The sequence below is a fragment of the Macrobrachium nipponense genome, chromosome 24 (assembly GCF_015104395.2).
Source record: "Macrobrachium nipponense isolate FS-2020 chromosome 24, ASM1510439v2, whole genome shotgun sequence".
NCBI classification, from domain to species: Eukaryota; Metazoa; Arthropoda; class Malacostraca; order Decapoda; family Palaemonidae; genus Macrobrachium; species Macrobrachium nipponense.
Window position 1 is genome coordinate 78130328 of NC_061091.1, and position 13292 is coordinate 78143619.

General features: G+C 35.3%; 1 pseudogene; it reads right to left on the minus strand.

Annotated features, from left to right (window-relative positions):
- Positions 1 to 11369, minus strand: part of LOC135203612 (zinc finger protein 678-like) — a 37588-nt pseudogene extending 26219 nt beyond the window's left edge.
- Positions 11370 to 13292: the final 1923 nt, after the last annotated feature.

Below are 13292 nucleotides of genomic sequence, written 5' to 3' on the forward strand. Positions count from 1 at the left end.
GGAATGCAAGGAAGGTGTGTTCAAAAGACCAAGACTAAGCTTACAATGCCTATGAAAGCCAAAGTGGGAATGTACAAAGGAACTATTGATCATTTCTCTGTAAAAGTGTTATACAGATGTAGAGTACAGATGAAACAAAGAAAACCTCAATGTAAAAAAGGACAGAGGGTGAGAAATGATGGATCATTTTATTTTGAGATCATATTGTCATGTGAAAAGAAGGGAATGGTTAAGTCTGTTTTACAAAGCAATAAATATTTGCAGAAATATAAGGAACCCAGTGGAACCAATCACTTAAACACCAATCTTGTGAAAAACCTCTTGCCATACCACTGAAATAATCAAATTATTCATGATGAAATAAAAATCCATAAAAAAACTTGAAGAAAATAAACAAGAAATGTTTCCCACACTACTGAAAGTCTGTAAGTAAGTTACACTCTCATGTTAAGGCCACAGACACATAATCAGTAAGGTAGTCTGCTTTTCTAGACCCATGTAATCATTTGCATATATGTCAAGCTGAAGACTTTGACAGCTCCATAGTGCTTCTTTTTCTTAAGAAAATCCGTTAAAAATTTGCTCAGAAGCCCAGACAGGCTACGTAAAAGTAATGGATTCATTTTACAACAAACTTTGTCATACCAAATTATAGAATTTCATTATATAGCACAAACAGAAAGGGGTGACATTAAGAAATGAAACCTTGTAGAGGTCAGACCTACCACTTAATTATCATATCACTTCACACATTAATTAATCAGCAATCTGTTTATCACTTTAACTGATCATTAACTTTTTTAAAAAGGGTTAAAAGAATCTGTAATTCATATAAACATGAGAATTACCTGACACAAAAACTTCTTGTCTAATCCATGCATTCGCAACTTGTGATTGGTCAGGTAGATCCTGCGGATAAATTTTTTGGGGCACAATTCACACTTGAATGGACCCACAGCACTGCTGGACTCATGCCAGTTAATGGCATGTTTTTGCAAAGATGATTTCCTCTGGAATGATTTACCACATTCCTCGCAAACGAAACACTTTTCGTTCCTGGAACAGTAATGAGATGCGTCATAATCTACTCAAAAATGTAATTTTTCCTCAGGAAATTTCCTAATCTATGAATTTTTGTTAGTTCTTGAATATCATTGAATGATGACTAGGAACTAATTTATGGTCTTAAATTTTAATTAATGAGAATAATGAATTACTTCACATCATAAAGTATATACCACTAATATCATAACTGCAGAGCCAATATAAATTACTGATGCATAGTAATTTGTTTAATCTTATTTAGTATAGAAATAGCAAACACTCAGGGAACTGGCTTTACTTTATTTATACATAAGTATCATACTGAATCAATACCAATAAAAGGCTAAAAAAAATACAATCAGTAGAAAATATTCTAATTGAGAAAATGGTAAAAGTATCAAAAACTCTGAGTTAACTCAAAAGTCCGCAAAAAAAAATCAGCATTTCATATCCTTACTTGTGCATCTTATTTTTGTGATAGTTGAGCTCCCTGCGTGAGGTAAACAGCATTGTGCAGACATTGCAAGGATAAGGTCCCGGTGAGCATCGAGGAAGATGATAGGTAATTCTCTTGAAGGTCCCTGGTACTCGATGCCGCATATTTCACAGACGAACTTCGCAGCTTTTTTTTTTTGTGGAGCTTCAGAACATTTGTGATGAGGATGCGATTCGATAGCTGTTGTTAAAAAAAATGTGACCCATTAATTAGGCATAATGTAATTACAAACAAATATTGTTAGTTATCAAGACTTGAACATTTGATTAGCTTAACAAATGCACTAGGTTATATTTCTAAACACTCATAGGATTTGCCCATTGGATTGTGTAATCATCCCTTATGGATGACGAAGACCAAGGGGAGCAAAGACGATGGTGTGGTTCCAAGCTGTGAGCTTCTGCTTATTAAGACTCGTAAAGCTAATACGATAATTTTGTTTACATCCAATCAGCTAATTCAGTCGCGATTCTTGTTGTTATGGGAAGTATTAAAAGTAAGAAAAAGCTATTTCAAGGGGTGAAATTGTTTTACCTTATAATTTCAAGGCAACTACAACATTATAAATAATAAATGCTATACTCAACTATATTTTAACTTAAAATTTTTTTGTTAATATGGTTATTGTTGTGAACTATTTTCAAGGTTCAAAACTGTCATTAATTATACAAACTATACATATCTAGCATGCAGTTTCTTCACAAGCAATCAGATATAAAACCAATACATTGACACTCATACCGTAGATGCGTTGTTTTCATCGTCAGTTGGCAAACGGCAAGTGTGCGTGTTGAATCTCTGTAGAGTCTGGCAGGCTAGGTTACAAGTCTTACAGCAGTACAGAGGGAGAGTGTTATTACTTAGCAATTCATTGCTCCCAACATCAGTCACTGATGATTCTGGCCCATCTTCATCATGATGTACCTGCAAAAATATTCATACAGATGACACTGAATAATCACTGTCTTTGCAAAAACATTCATACAGATAATGCTAAATAATCACTATCTTTAAAATACACACAACACTAAATAATTGATGTCTTTAAAAGAATAGCATCTTATGTTTTCATTTTAAGAAAATGTTTCTTAACCAAAAGCAGGATTTCAGTCAAAATAAAAATGCTTTTACATTAGCCAGCACCAGAATAACATTGCAATGGTGGTATCCTATTAGCAGTTGGGGCATCTCAGTTGTGTTTAACTCCCTGTTAGGCATTTAGGTTTCTTGAAATGCAAGTGCATTTATTTTGACAGTAACATATAATACTAAGTATCAATCCTTCAAGAACATAAACTGCAAAAGCTTTGGTACACATGAAATTATTTCCAGTGTTGTGCACAATGGTACTTGTACGAAGTACGTTCAACCATACAATTTTATGGCTCACTCTTGTACATCACTTTACATCTAAAGATCACTCCAGACACCACTCAGAAAGCTCTGTCACTGTTTTTAAAACTTCTATTGCATACATATCCACTTAACCTTTTTGAACAGGACAATTAATCCCTTGTTCCATCCCAAGGCTAAAGAAAATCAGAATAAGAAGAAAAAGTGAAGAAAGAGAGGGTACCCTCAGAAGAAGTTATAAACGTTTCTCTTAAATGAGGAAATGTTGAAAGAATCAAGAAAGACAGAAACTCAGCGAAACTTCAATTGCTTGGGCACAGTTAGTAAGAAACATTCCCTAAACTATGCAATCCAACGGTTACCAATTTCTATGGCGTAAATGTGGGAAGAGAAGGTTAAAAAATTTCCAAGTTTCTATACATACCACACCAATTACCCTGAGAGATTGTTCTTTTTTTATTTTTACGGAATATTCTGCAATACAGTCAATTCACCAATGCTGCAAATTTCTACAATATAGCGCACAGATAACAATGTGCAAATCTCTACAATATAGCGCACAGATAACAATGTGCAAATCTCTACAATATAGCGCACAGATAACAATGTGCAAATCTCTACAATATAGCGCACAAATAACAATGTGCATAACTTGAATTAGGGGCTATACCTGTGGACAGCAACTCTGACCTAGATTTAAATAAGCTGCAAACAATACACTAGCCACTTCACAGGCATTACAGAGTTGTGGAAATGTGTACAGAAGCTTATAAATTCTAAAAGTAAAGGAGATATAATCAGAAAGGGAATTTTTATCTGTATATTAGTATACTGTAAGTACTTAGTTTATTATTCTTATATTCCCAAAACAAGCTCCATTCATATGGAACAAGCGCACCAAAGGTTGAAAGAAGTAACAGAATGTAATAGGAAATACAGAAAGAGGAGATCAGTCAACAGAAAATAAAACATAAATTTACGAGTAAATAAACGGATAAGTGTCTTATGTAAATTATTAAAATTCATGGAACATTTTTTAGGGAAGTATTGCATTGAATCTTCACTTGAATGTCTGATGTTCCAACTGCACAACATCCACAGGGAGACAGTTCCACAACCCATCGGTGCGAGGAATACATACCTTTTCAAAATTTAGCCAAATATTGAAAATTGATCTCATTTTTGTCAAAGCCTTTCATATCCACATCTACAATGATGTTTATAGAAGCCGTTACCTTTGTGTAATGGATGGAGAGATGCTTCCACTTGGAAAAAACTCTTCCGCATTTGTCGCAGATATGTTTCTTTGCGGAGGTTTCGGAATTCTTGCCCTCGACCGAGACGGATTTTGTTGTGCGTGATGACCCTTGCAATTCCTGAAGTTGATGTCTCTTGGATACTGTTTCTGCAATACTAAAAGACAAAGCTATTTCAATAGTAAACTTCTAGAAAAAAATACTGGCGATAATAAAAGCATTTTTCCGAACTTTATAAACAACAACTCTATCACCAGTATAAGGAATTATATACAAATTTAAATCACTATAAATAAAATGACATAAATCTTTATTATTCTTCCTGTCTGCCGGTAGGTGGTAAAATAAATTTCCTAAAGATTTGGAAAGATATCCTACTTTTGTAGTTCATTTTACTCTTATGTTTCAATGTGCATGTAGGCAGTTGTCACAGGGAGAATGAATGAAACACAAAGCTGATTATCTTTCCATGCCCTGTGGAAATTTATCATAATATTTTCCAGCATATGAGGAGAATAAATTATTCAAATTCAAAAAACTCAAATTCAAATTCTTTATTTCAGCTGTAGAGCCATATACAAAATATTACGATAAAATTAATAGTTATATACAAATATATTAGGAATAAAACAAAAGGTCTAACACAAGAAATGTGTTTAGACCACTCTTTAAAAACTAATGATTTTTTAAAACTATCACTGTTAAAAATTACACAAATTAAGTGGTTTTTTGAACTCTTTGCTCTTTGAAACAAGCTTACAATACATTTTCTCACTAATTCATCAAATGTTGGTATTCCTAAAGAAACAGTGTCCACTTACTCTCGAAAACCTTTCTATTCCCATCAGTACCTAAAAGTCATTATAACATACCTTAAGTTTTTGTAGGGTTTCCTTTTTACATTTCATTGCCAGAGGCATACAATACAGGGAAGTACAGAAAGATCTGAACAAATGGACTTTTGCCTCATCATTGCACATATGAAAGTTCCTTAGCAACATATTGCCTCGCAAGCATTGCCCTCAATAGACTGATGCAATATGGTCATCGTCCTTCAGATTGTCATTAATATTCATGCCGAGATATTTACATGACTTAACGACTTCCAACCTGATGTCATTAATATAGAGTGACGGTTCACTAAATGACATAAAATTCTTGAGATTTATATCAAGAACTTTGGTCTTGTCAGGATTGGCTTCAAGATAATGGTACTTCAAATATTCCATACTTTTATCTATGAGTATTTGCAACGCTTTTAAAGATGGGGCTAAAAGTATTATATCATCTGCATACAAGATATGATTCACTTTAACCTCTCCCACTGTGCAACCACCTTCCCTGCTGAGGACCTTTGTACTTAAGTCATCTACATATACGGCAAACAGAAGGGCTGATAGAACACTAACCTGTCTAATACCACAACATTACTCTAAAGTCCTGAGTTTTGTACCAGTACTGTAGCAGTGCTATAATGTAAAATGGCACACGTCTTCTCTTTAAAATTTGAAATAATCTTTCATGACACACTCTATCAAAAGCCTTGGACATATCCATTGCGCATACAAAAACTGGAGTGTTTTTTGACCTATTAAACTGGCATGTTTGTTTAAAAAGAAAAAGGGCCATATCAGTGCTGTGTTTAGTTTTATAAGCAAATTGATTATCCGAAGTTGTTAACAAGTCTTTGCATCTTTGTAGGATGATGCATTCTAATAGCTTAGAAATAATAGAGGCAAGGGCTATTGGACGATAGTTATTCTTATCAGAGAGAGACTTATGGTAATCCTTAACTAAATTCAGAATTTTTATTTCAGTCAGATTTTTTGATACGAAATGATGCCTGAACAAACAAGTGAACAAAAGTGACAGATGCACATACAGAGTTGGATGGGCATATTGTAAGTGATTCCCTGTGATTCCATCCAGGCCCGGGGCACTATTTAAGGAAAGGGATTTTAAAGCATCTTGAACATCTTTAACGGAAACAATTGGTATGGTGCTTTTTTCATCTTCATTTTCCATCGACAAAGGCATTTGTGGATGGTTCGTACCTTCCATAATATGAGCATAATGATTCTTCCAACCTTCTGCTATGTTTGACTCTCCCCTTATTCCATCAATACTAACCGGTAGTTTGGTAGTTTTCTTTCTTATTTTGTTTATTGTTTTCCAAGGATTTCTCCTGCTCATATCTCTAGCGACTTTTTCCTTTGTTGTTTTGTTTACCGTCTTCTTGCAGACTTTGAGTGCCTTTTTAAAATTTCGTTTAGACAGGACCATCTCATTGTATTATTACCATCACTATTATTATTATTATTGAGTTAAGAAAACTTACATATATCAAAGTATGGTACCCCTTAACCTATCATAGCTCTACATTGCAATAATATCAACAATCAATATGTACTTCACTCTTTCTACTATAGTAATCACAGAACTGATACAAAACTAATATACAATTCTTACCTACAGCACTGTGAACAAGTACTAGGAATGGAATGGTTTGACAGCCTGTAGTAATTAACTTCTTGACCCAGTGAAAAGTCTCCTCCACACTGAAAAAAATAAATAAAATTCTACTTCCTGAAGGAGTGTAATGCATGGAAAACATATAAAACATATGAAAAATTAGCAAAAAATTTACCAACATGAAACAATTACTCCAATCAAATATTTAATTAAATGCTGTAACAACTGGCTAAGAAACTTTTATAATCAGGTTACTTCATCTCCAGATCAGACTAGCTCCCAGTGATTTGACAAAGCAAAGCAGGAACAACAGGCATGCTTTAAAAAAATCATTTCAAGGTTAAAAATAAACTTTACCTTGGCACACTTCAAAATCTGTTCCTGCTCAACATGACCCTTCTTAAAAAGCGACTGCTCTACACCTAGAGATGCTGTCAAAAGTGTAGCAGAATCTTCTACCACTTCGATGTGAGACTGCTGTTCGGGTGCAGTTACGAAAGTATTTGCAAAGGATGGTGTCAGCACTGTCGACTTGGAATCTGCCCCAATATCTGATGGTAAAATGATGTCTTGTGCATCAGTTTCGGCTATTAACGTCTCTATCGTCAGTGACGACGTTTTTTCACTGTGAAGCTGTTCCTCTCCATCTCTTGTGATCTCAGGGGATTCTATGCAGCTTTCATTATCTGCAATTATCAATGCATAAAGCAACAACGGTGTAAACTTCCGAACAACATAGAATAACAACTAGGTAATTTAACAAGACCACCAAGCTTATATCAATTATCAAATTTTTCAATACAACTTCCAAAACTGAACCATAACTATTTACAATCACAAAAGCCTTACCTGAAAGCCTTCCCGATGCCAATAATCCTTGTGGTATTGCAGAATTTGTCTGCTCAATATTCTGTCGTATACTTTCCAGAATATCCTGCGGGTGTAAAGAAAAACTTCACTCTATGCAAAGACCAATTTTCATCAAACAAGATGAAAAATTAGCTGGAAAGATTTTCTTTTAATGTCTACAAGTAACAGATCTGAAATCATTATCATGAAGAGCAGTATTTATATATTACTTATTACAAAAATTTGCTGAAAACAGCCATTTACCATACTCGAATAATACTTTACCATTACTTAATAGTAATTTTTTGTACATGTACAGGCGGTCCCCCGGGTTACGACGGTTCCGGCTTACGACGTTCCGAGGTTACGACGCTTTTTCTTAAATATTCAATGGAATGGAAAAATCCGTCCTGGGTTACGACGCTTGTTCTGAGGTTACGACGCTGACGCTTCCGTCGCTCCGAGTTAACGACGCTTTTAAAAAACGCATACTATGATAAAAATCCTTTATAGTTAGCACAGTATATTAATAAAAATAAGTTTCTGGTTAGATTACAACAAAAATTTTGAGATTATGATGATTTTCGACACTTTTTATGTTGTATTTTTTTTCTATGTTTTTTAGTGACGCCTCATATGCGGAACTAGTTTCCGAGCGAATGAATACATACTAGTTTACATTATAACAGTCCAAAAGCGCAAATAATGAAAAAAATCATGCTTGCTTTTTTCCAGTAATAATAACAAAACGAAGTTTCTGTTAGATTACAACGCAAATTCCAAGTATCCAAAGAGAGACATTATCCAGTAATTTGATCAGAGAGAGAGAGAGAGAGAGAGAGAGAGAGAGAGAGAGAGAGAGAGAGAGAGAGAGAGAGAGAGAGAGAGAGAGAGGCGTCTTCCGACGCTCCGAGTTAAGACAGAGAAGTGTTCGTTTCGTTAAACGGCCTCTGACTCATGCCAGTAAATGTTTTGTTGATACTAATAATATAAGCCTATTTAAAGATACGTTTACTTTAATTAGTCTATATGATACGTAAATAGTAATCAACTGTTCTTGTAGCCCTCAATATTTGGCAAAATCGAAGTATCCAAAGAGAGACATTATCCAGTACGTAATTTGATCAGAGAGAGAGAGAGAGAGAGAGAGAGAGAGAGAGAGAGAGAGAGAGAGAGAGAGAGAGAGAGAGAGAGAGAGAGAGACGCTTTGGCAACAATGGTCTCGGGGGTTTTTATAGCTTCCTTCTGCTTGATGATCGTGGATATTGTAGAAGGATTTCGACCATACTCGTTTGCCAAATCGACCATACGAACGCCACGTTCATGCTTTGCTATAATTTCATGTTTTGCTTCCATCGAAATCATTTTCTTGGTTTTTTCTTATCACCTGCTTTGTCTTTAGCTTTGAGACCCATGGTTAATAATAAAAATAGACAAAATAATACGAAAAATAGGCGCAAATACAACGAACTAAACAACGACGTGTTAATATGCAGCACCAACAAACAAACAGACTGAACGCCATTTATCGGTCGCCTATACAAACTAACACTCATCGCAAAATCGTATCTCAATATTTTCGTTGTATATCAAAGCTTGTATTTTCGCAAATTTTCTGTTATATCTCAAAACATTCGTATATTAGGGCAATCGTATGTCAAGTTTCCAATGTAATTTGATCAGAGAGAGAGAGAGAGAGAGAGAGAGAGAGAGAGAGAGAGAGAGAGAGCGAGAGAGAGAGAGAGAGACGCTTTGGCAACAATGGTCTCGGGGATTGACGTAACGTTTTATTTTCTGAACAGATAGGACAGAGAATGTTCGTTTCATTAAACGGCCTCTGACTCATGGCAGGAAATGTTTTGTTGATACTAATATATAGCCTATTTAAAGATACATTTACTTAATTTAGTCTATATGATACGTAAATAGTAATCAGCTGTTCTTGTAGCCCTCAAGATTTTGCAAAATCACTCCACCAGGTTGTACATAAAACTTCAAGAATGTAGTGTCACCCAGAGGATTAACAATATTGTTTTTTTACCTTCAAGAACCAGCATTCTTTTATGAAAATAACTCCAGGTTGTACATAAAACTACAGGAAACAACATGTAGTGTAACCAAAGGATTACAAGTAAGGTTTTTATAACTTTTTTATTAGTTTAAGTTTTAGCAATATTTCCAAGCATCGTTCCGGCTTACGACGATTTTCGGCTTACGACGCGTTCAAGAACGGAACCCCCGTCGTAACCCTGGGACTGCCTGTACATAAATTTCTCAGCATACCTTTAGTCTACAAATTAAAACTGACCAACAGGAAACATTCGTCAAAAAGATCATTGACAAAATTGCCCAACTAAGCATAGTCTCGATGGGTGTACTGTATTTAAACGCAAACTTGTTTACTAGGCTTGTATATAAACCCTCTGTGAAAATACTGATCGAGCTTTTACAGATTTCTGAAGCATTACTAACTAAGGCTGGTAACAGTGTAGATTCGGTATACTGCGAGATTAGGCTAGTTTCCATCAGGCTAGTATAGACAAGGTGTTTGACTGTCAGTTCCACCTTTCTCAGAAGATTACTGTATACAAATAAGTGGAAGCACATGAAGAGCTAAAAGGGAACAGACTAAAAAAAAAAAAATTACCTTCAGTTTTATGATGAATTGTTCTTACTATTGGATAATATGAGGAAGAGCTTAGGTGATGGCAGTCCTCTTTAATCTGGTACTGAATGATGATGTTCTTCAAAATATCTAAACTTTCAGCCTGTAAAGAAAACGTAACAATCACAATAAAGTGTATGAAATACATAAAGTATAGTATACAGCATTTAACAGCGGTCCCCCGTATTCGCAGGGGATGTGTACCAAACACACCCTGTGAATTAACTATAATCCACGAATAGTTGGAACCCCTATAAAAATGCTTAAAACGGCATGTTTTGCTAGTTAAAACTCAAGAAAAACCAACTAAACTTTTTATACCTGGTTTTTTTAATGGTTCTATCGCAAAAAGTGCTTTTTACGATGAAAGTGATAAAAAAAGCAGGAATTTGTGGATATTTCTCATAGATAAATAGTAAAGCGAATAGGCGAATTTCCCGCGAATAATGGGTAGATATGGTCCAGAGAGAGATCCCCGAATGCATGAGTCCACGAGTATGGGAGGCCCACTGTATATATTTCATGGGGCATCAACCACACTGGTATTCACCAAACAAGGTATGATGATGTCACTGTATGGCTCCAGATACATAGGTAACTATCAGTGTTACCTACTAGTATTTAAAAAATAAAAATGTGCTATGGTAGATGTTCCCATTCTTGTTTCCATTGGCGGCAGAAGGAGAGCATTTCATAAAAATTAAGAATAGGTATTTCTTAAAAAACAAATAGTACCAACATAAAAATTTTTCAAACATAGTCTATGCTTTGCAAATACAAACAACTGTCTTATACCTTAGTTAAAAGAGGGTAGCCGCACACCAAATCAATTATATTGGGGTAGGGTTCCTGTATTTTTAAACCAGCACTGCACTTGTGAGTAGTTTTACTCAAGTCACAATTTTTCCACAATACCCATTAAATTTTAAATGTCTTCAAGGTGTAAAAGAAGGAAAACCTCACTGTTGCACTATTGGACAACTGTTAGGAGAGGGTGGAAAATAAGATGGAAGAGAGAGAATATGAAAGGGGTATGGTAAAAGGAATGAAAAATGTTGCAGATAGGGGGCAAAGGGGAGCTGCAAAGAAAATAAAGTAATGCTTAGAGGTGCACTAACAGCCCTTACCCCCAGGGGGTTAAAGGTATTAAAAGGTATTCATCTGTTACCAGTGACAAAGTTCATAACAATACTGCTTCATTCTGAACATAGGGTAAATGACCGAACGGCGACATAGAGGCCACCTCCTCTCAGAATGCGGCCCCACTTCCCAAAAAAGTACTGAATGATGCCATTACTTCGTAATTTAGGAGAAAACACTTACTTAAGAGAGGAGCGTATAGGTCTGGCCGCACCAGGATCAGTGGCTACTGTGTTGCTGCTCGGTCATTTACCCTATGAGGAAAATTGGACCTCCTACACATTTCAAAATACAGCATTCATGTACACAGAATGATTGTCATCGATTTGCCATTGGCACTAGCCTACACTAAGCTAGCATTTCAATCCACCTTGACGTGGAATTAACTTGATAAAGGAGCGTAATCTAGGCTAAGAAAATCAGGAACTTTTGAGAACGACAGGAATTGGCTCTCACCTTACCTCAGAGTGGAAGCCTTAGTCAAAGTTTTGGTATAACTGAAGACTACTACCTACCTAGTACTGCACCACTCTTGTTTGGTATAGTAACTTCAGTTTACACGCTTTACTAAAACCAGTCCCTATACCTAAAGGATGAATGTAAAAAACATGAACAAAAGACTGTAAATAAGACCATAAACACAAATAAATGGCAAAAACATGGGACAAAATAGAGGCAATAGGTGGTTAACATTATGGTCACTGACTGCCAGGAACAAGGCCACTGTATGGTTGGTCTTCAGTTTTATCCCTGTTTTTCTGGTGCCCAGTGTTACTGGGGGGTGGAGGGTATTTCAGGGCGGGGAGACAAAGCCCCCTCGGATCTAATCTAGGTTAGTTAGATAGTCTGGTCACAGTTGTCTCAAATGGCTCCAAAAAATATAAATATGCTATAGAAAGTTTTTCATAACTAATGTGACGTCAGGTCTGGGTTACGTGACAGGAGAGAATGCTATGAAAAAAGAAGAAATAAGGTAACAAAGACCTCAAAACTATAAATTAAACTAACCAATAATTTTAATTTATTCATAAAATTAGGGGTTCACCGCCCCACAAATTAATACACAATAACAAAATAATAAAAAAATAACGTTCAGGACCCAAACTTCTGTCCAGACGAATCCTGTGATTACAACCTAGGGGGAAATGGAGTCGACGGGGCACCCCCGTCTCCCACCAACGTTCGCAGCTTTTATTTCACGTTAACGTTAATATTCAAACGTTCTGGTAAAAGTACTCACCTCCGTATGAAATCGTGCACGACGGAAAACGTCTCCTGGACGAAATGTTTGACACTTCCCATGATTTAGGATTGTAGGGTCGAATTCCTCCTCCGTCCCCGTCCCGTCCTCTCTTGTTTTGTATGAAAAGCACAAACGAAGTGAGGACAAACTGAAAGTGGTAATCGGACAAAATTATTATTATTATTATTATTATTATTATTATTATTATTATTATTATTATTATTATTATTATTATTATTATTATTAATTATTATTATTATTATTATTCTTATTATTATTAGTTAATTAAAAAGTTACAAAATCCTGTAGCAAATGTTAAATCATATTTCTTCATCTTATTGAAGTCATGTTTACAATTTATACTGTCTGACATGAGTGATGGTCAGGGTTATACTTCTTATAAATATAGATTCGCGGTTTTATAAGAATGTTTGTATAGTCGCCATTAGCCTATACGTGAACCGATAAGTATACATACTACTTCCCAGTGGCTACGAAAGAAGAATAAAGACGCTGGGAAATTCGTTTAAGTGAAAATAAGACGAATTTACAGAACAGAAGTTCAAGCAACATGCAATGCATTACTACCATTAAACAATTCCATTTATTATTTAAATATTCACGTACATTTTTGTTAATTTATTTATCTTTTAATTTATCCGTTTTTCTGATAACTGATCTCTTCTTTCTGTGAACTTCCCATTGACATCTGTTCTTTCGAATGAACACCATAATATTCTTTAGAAGTTTCTAGAATTTAAAGTCAATGGCCCC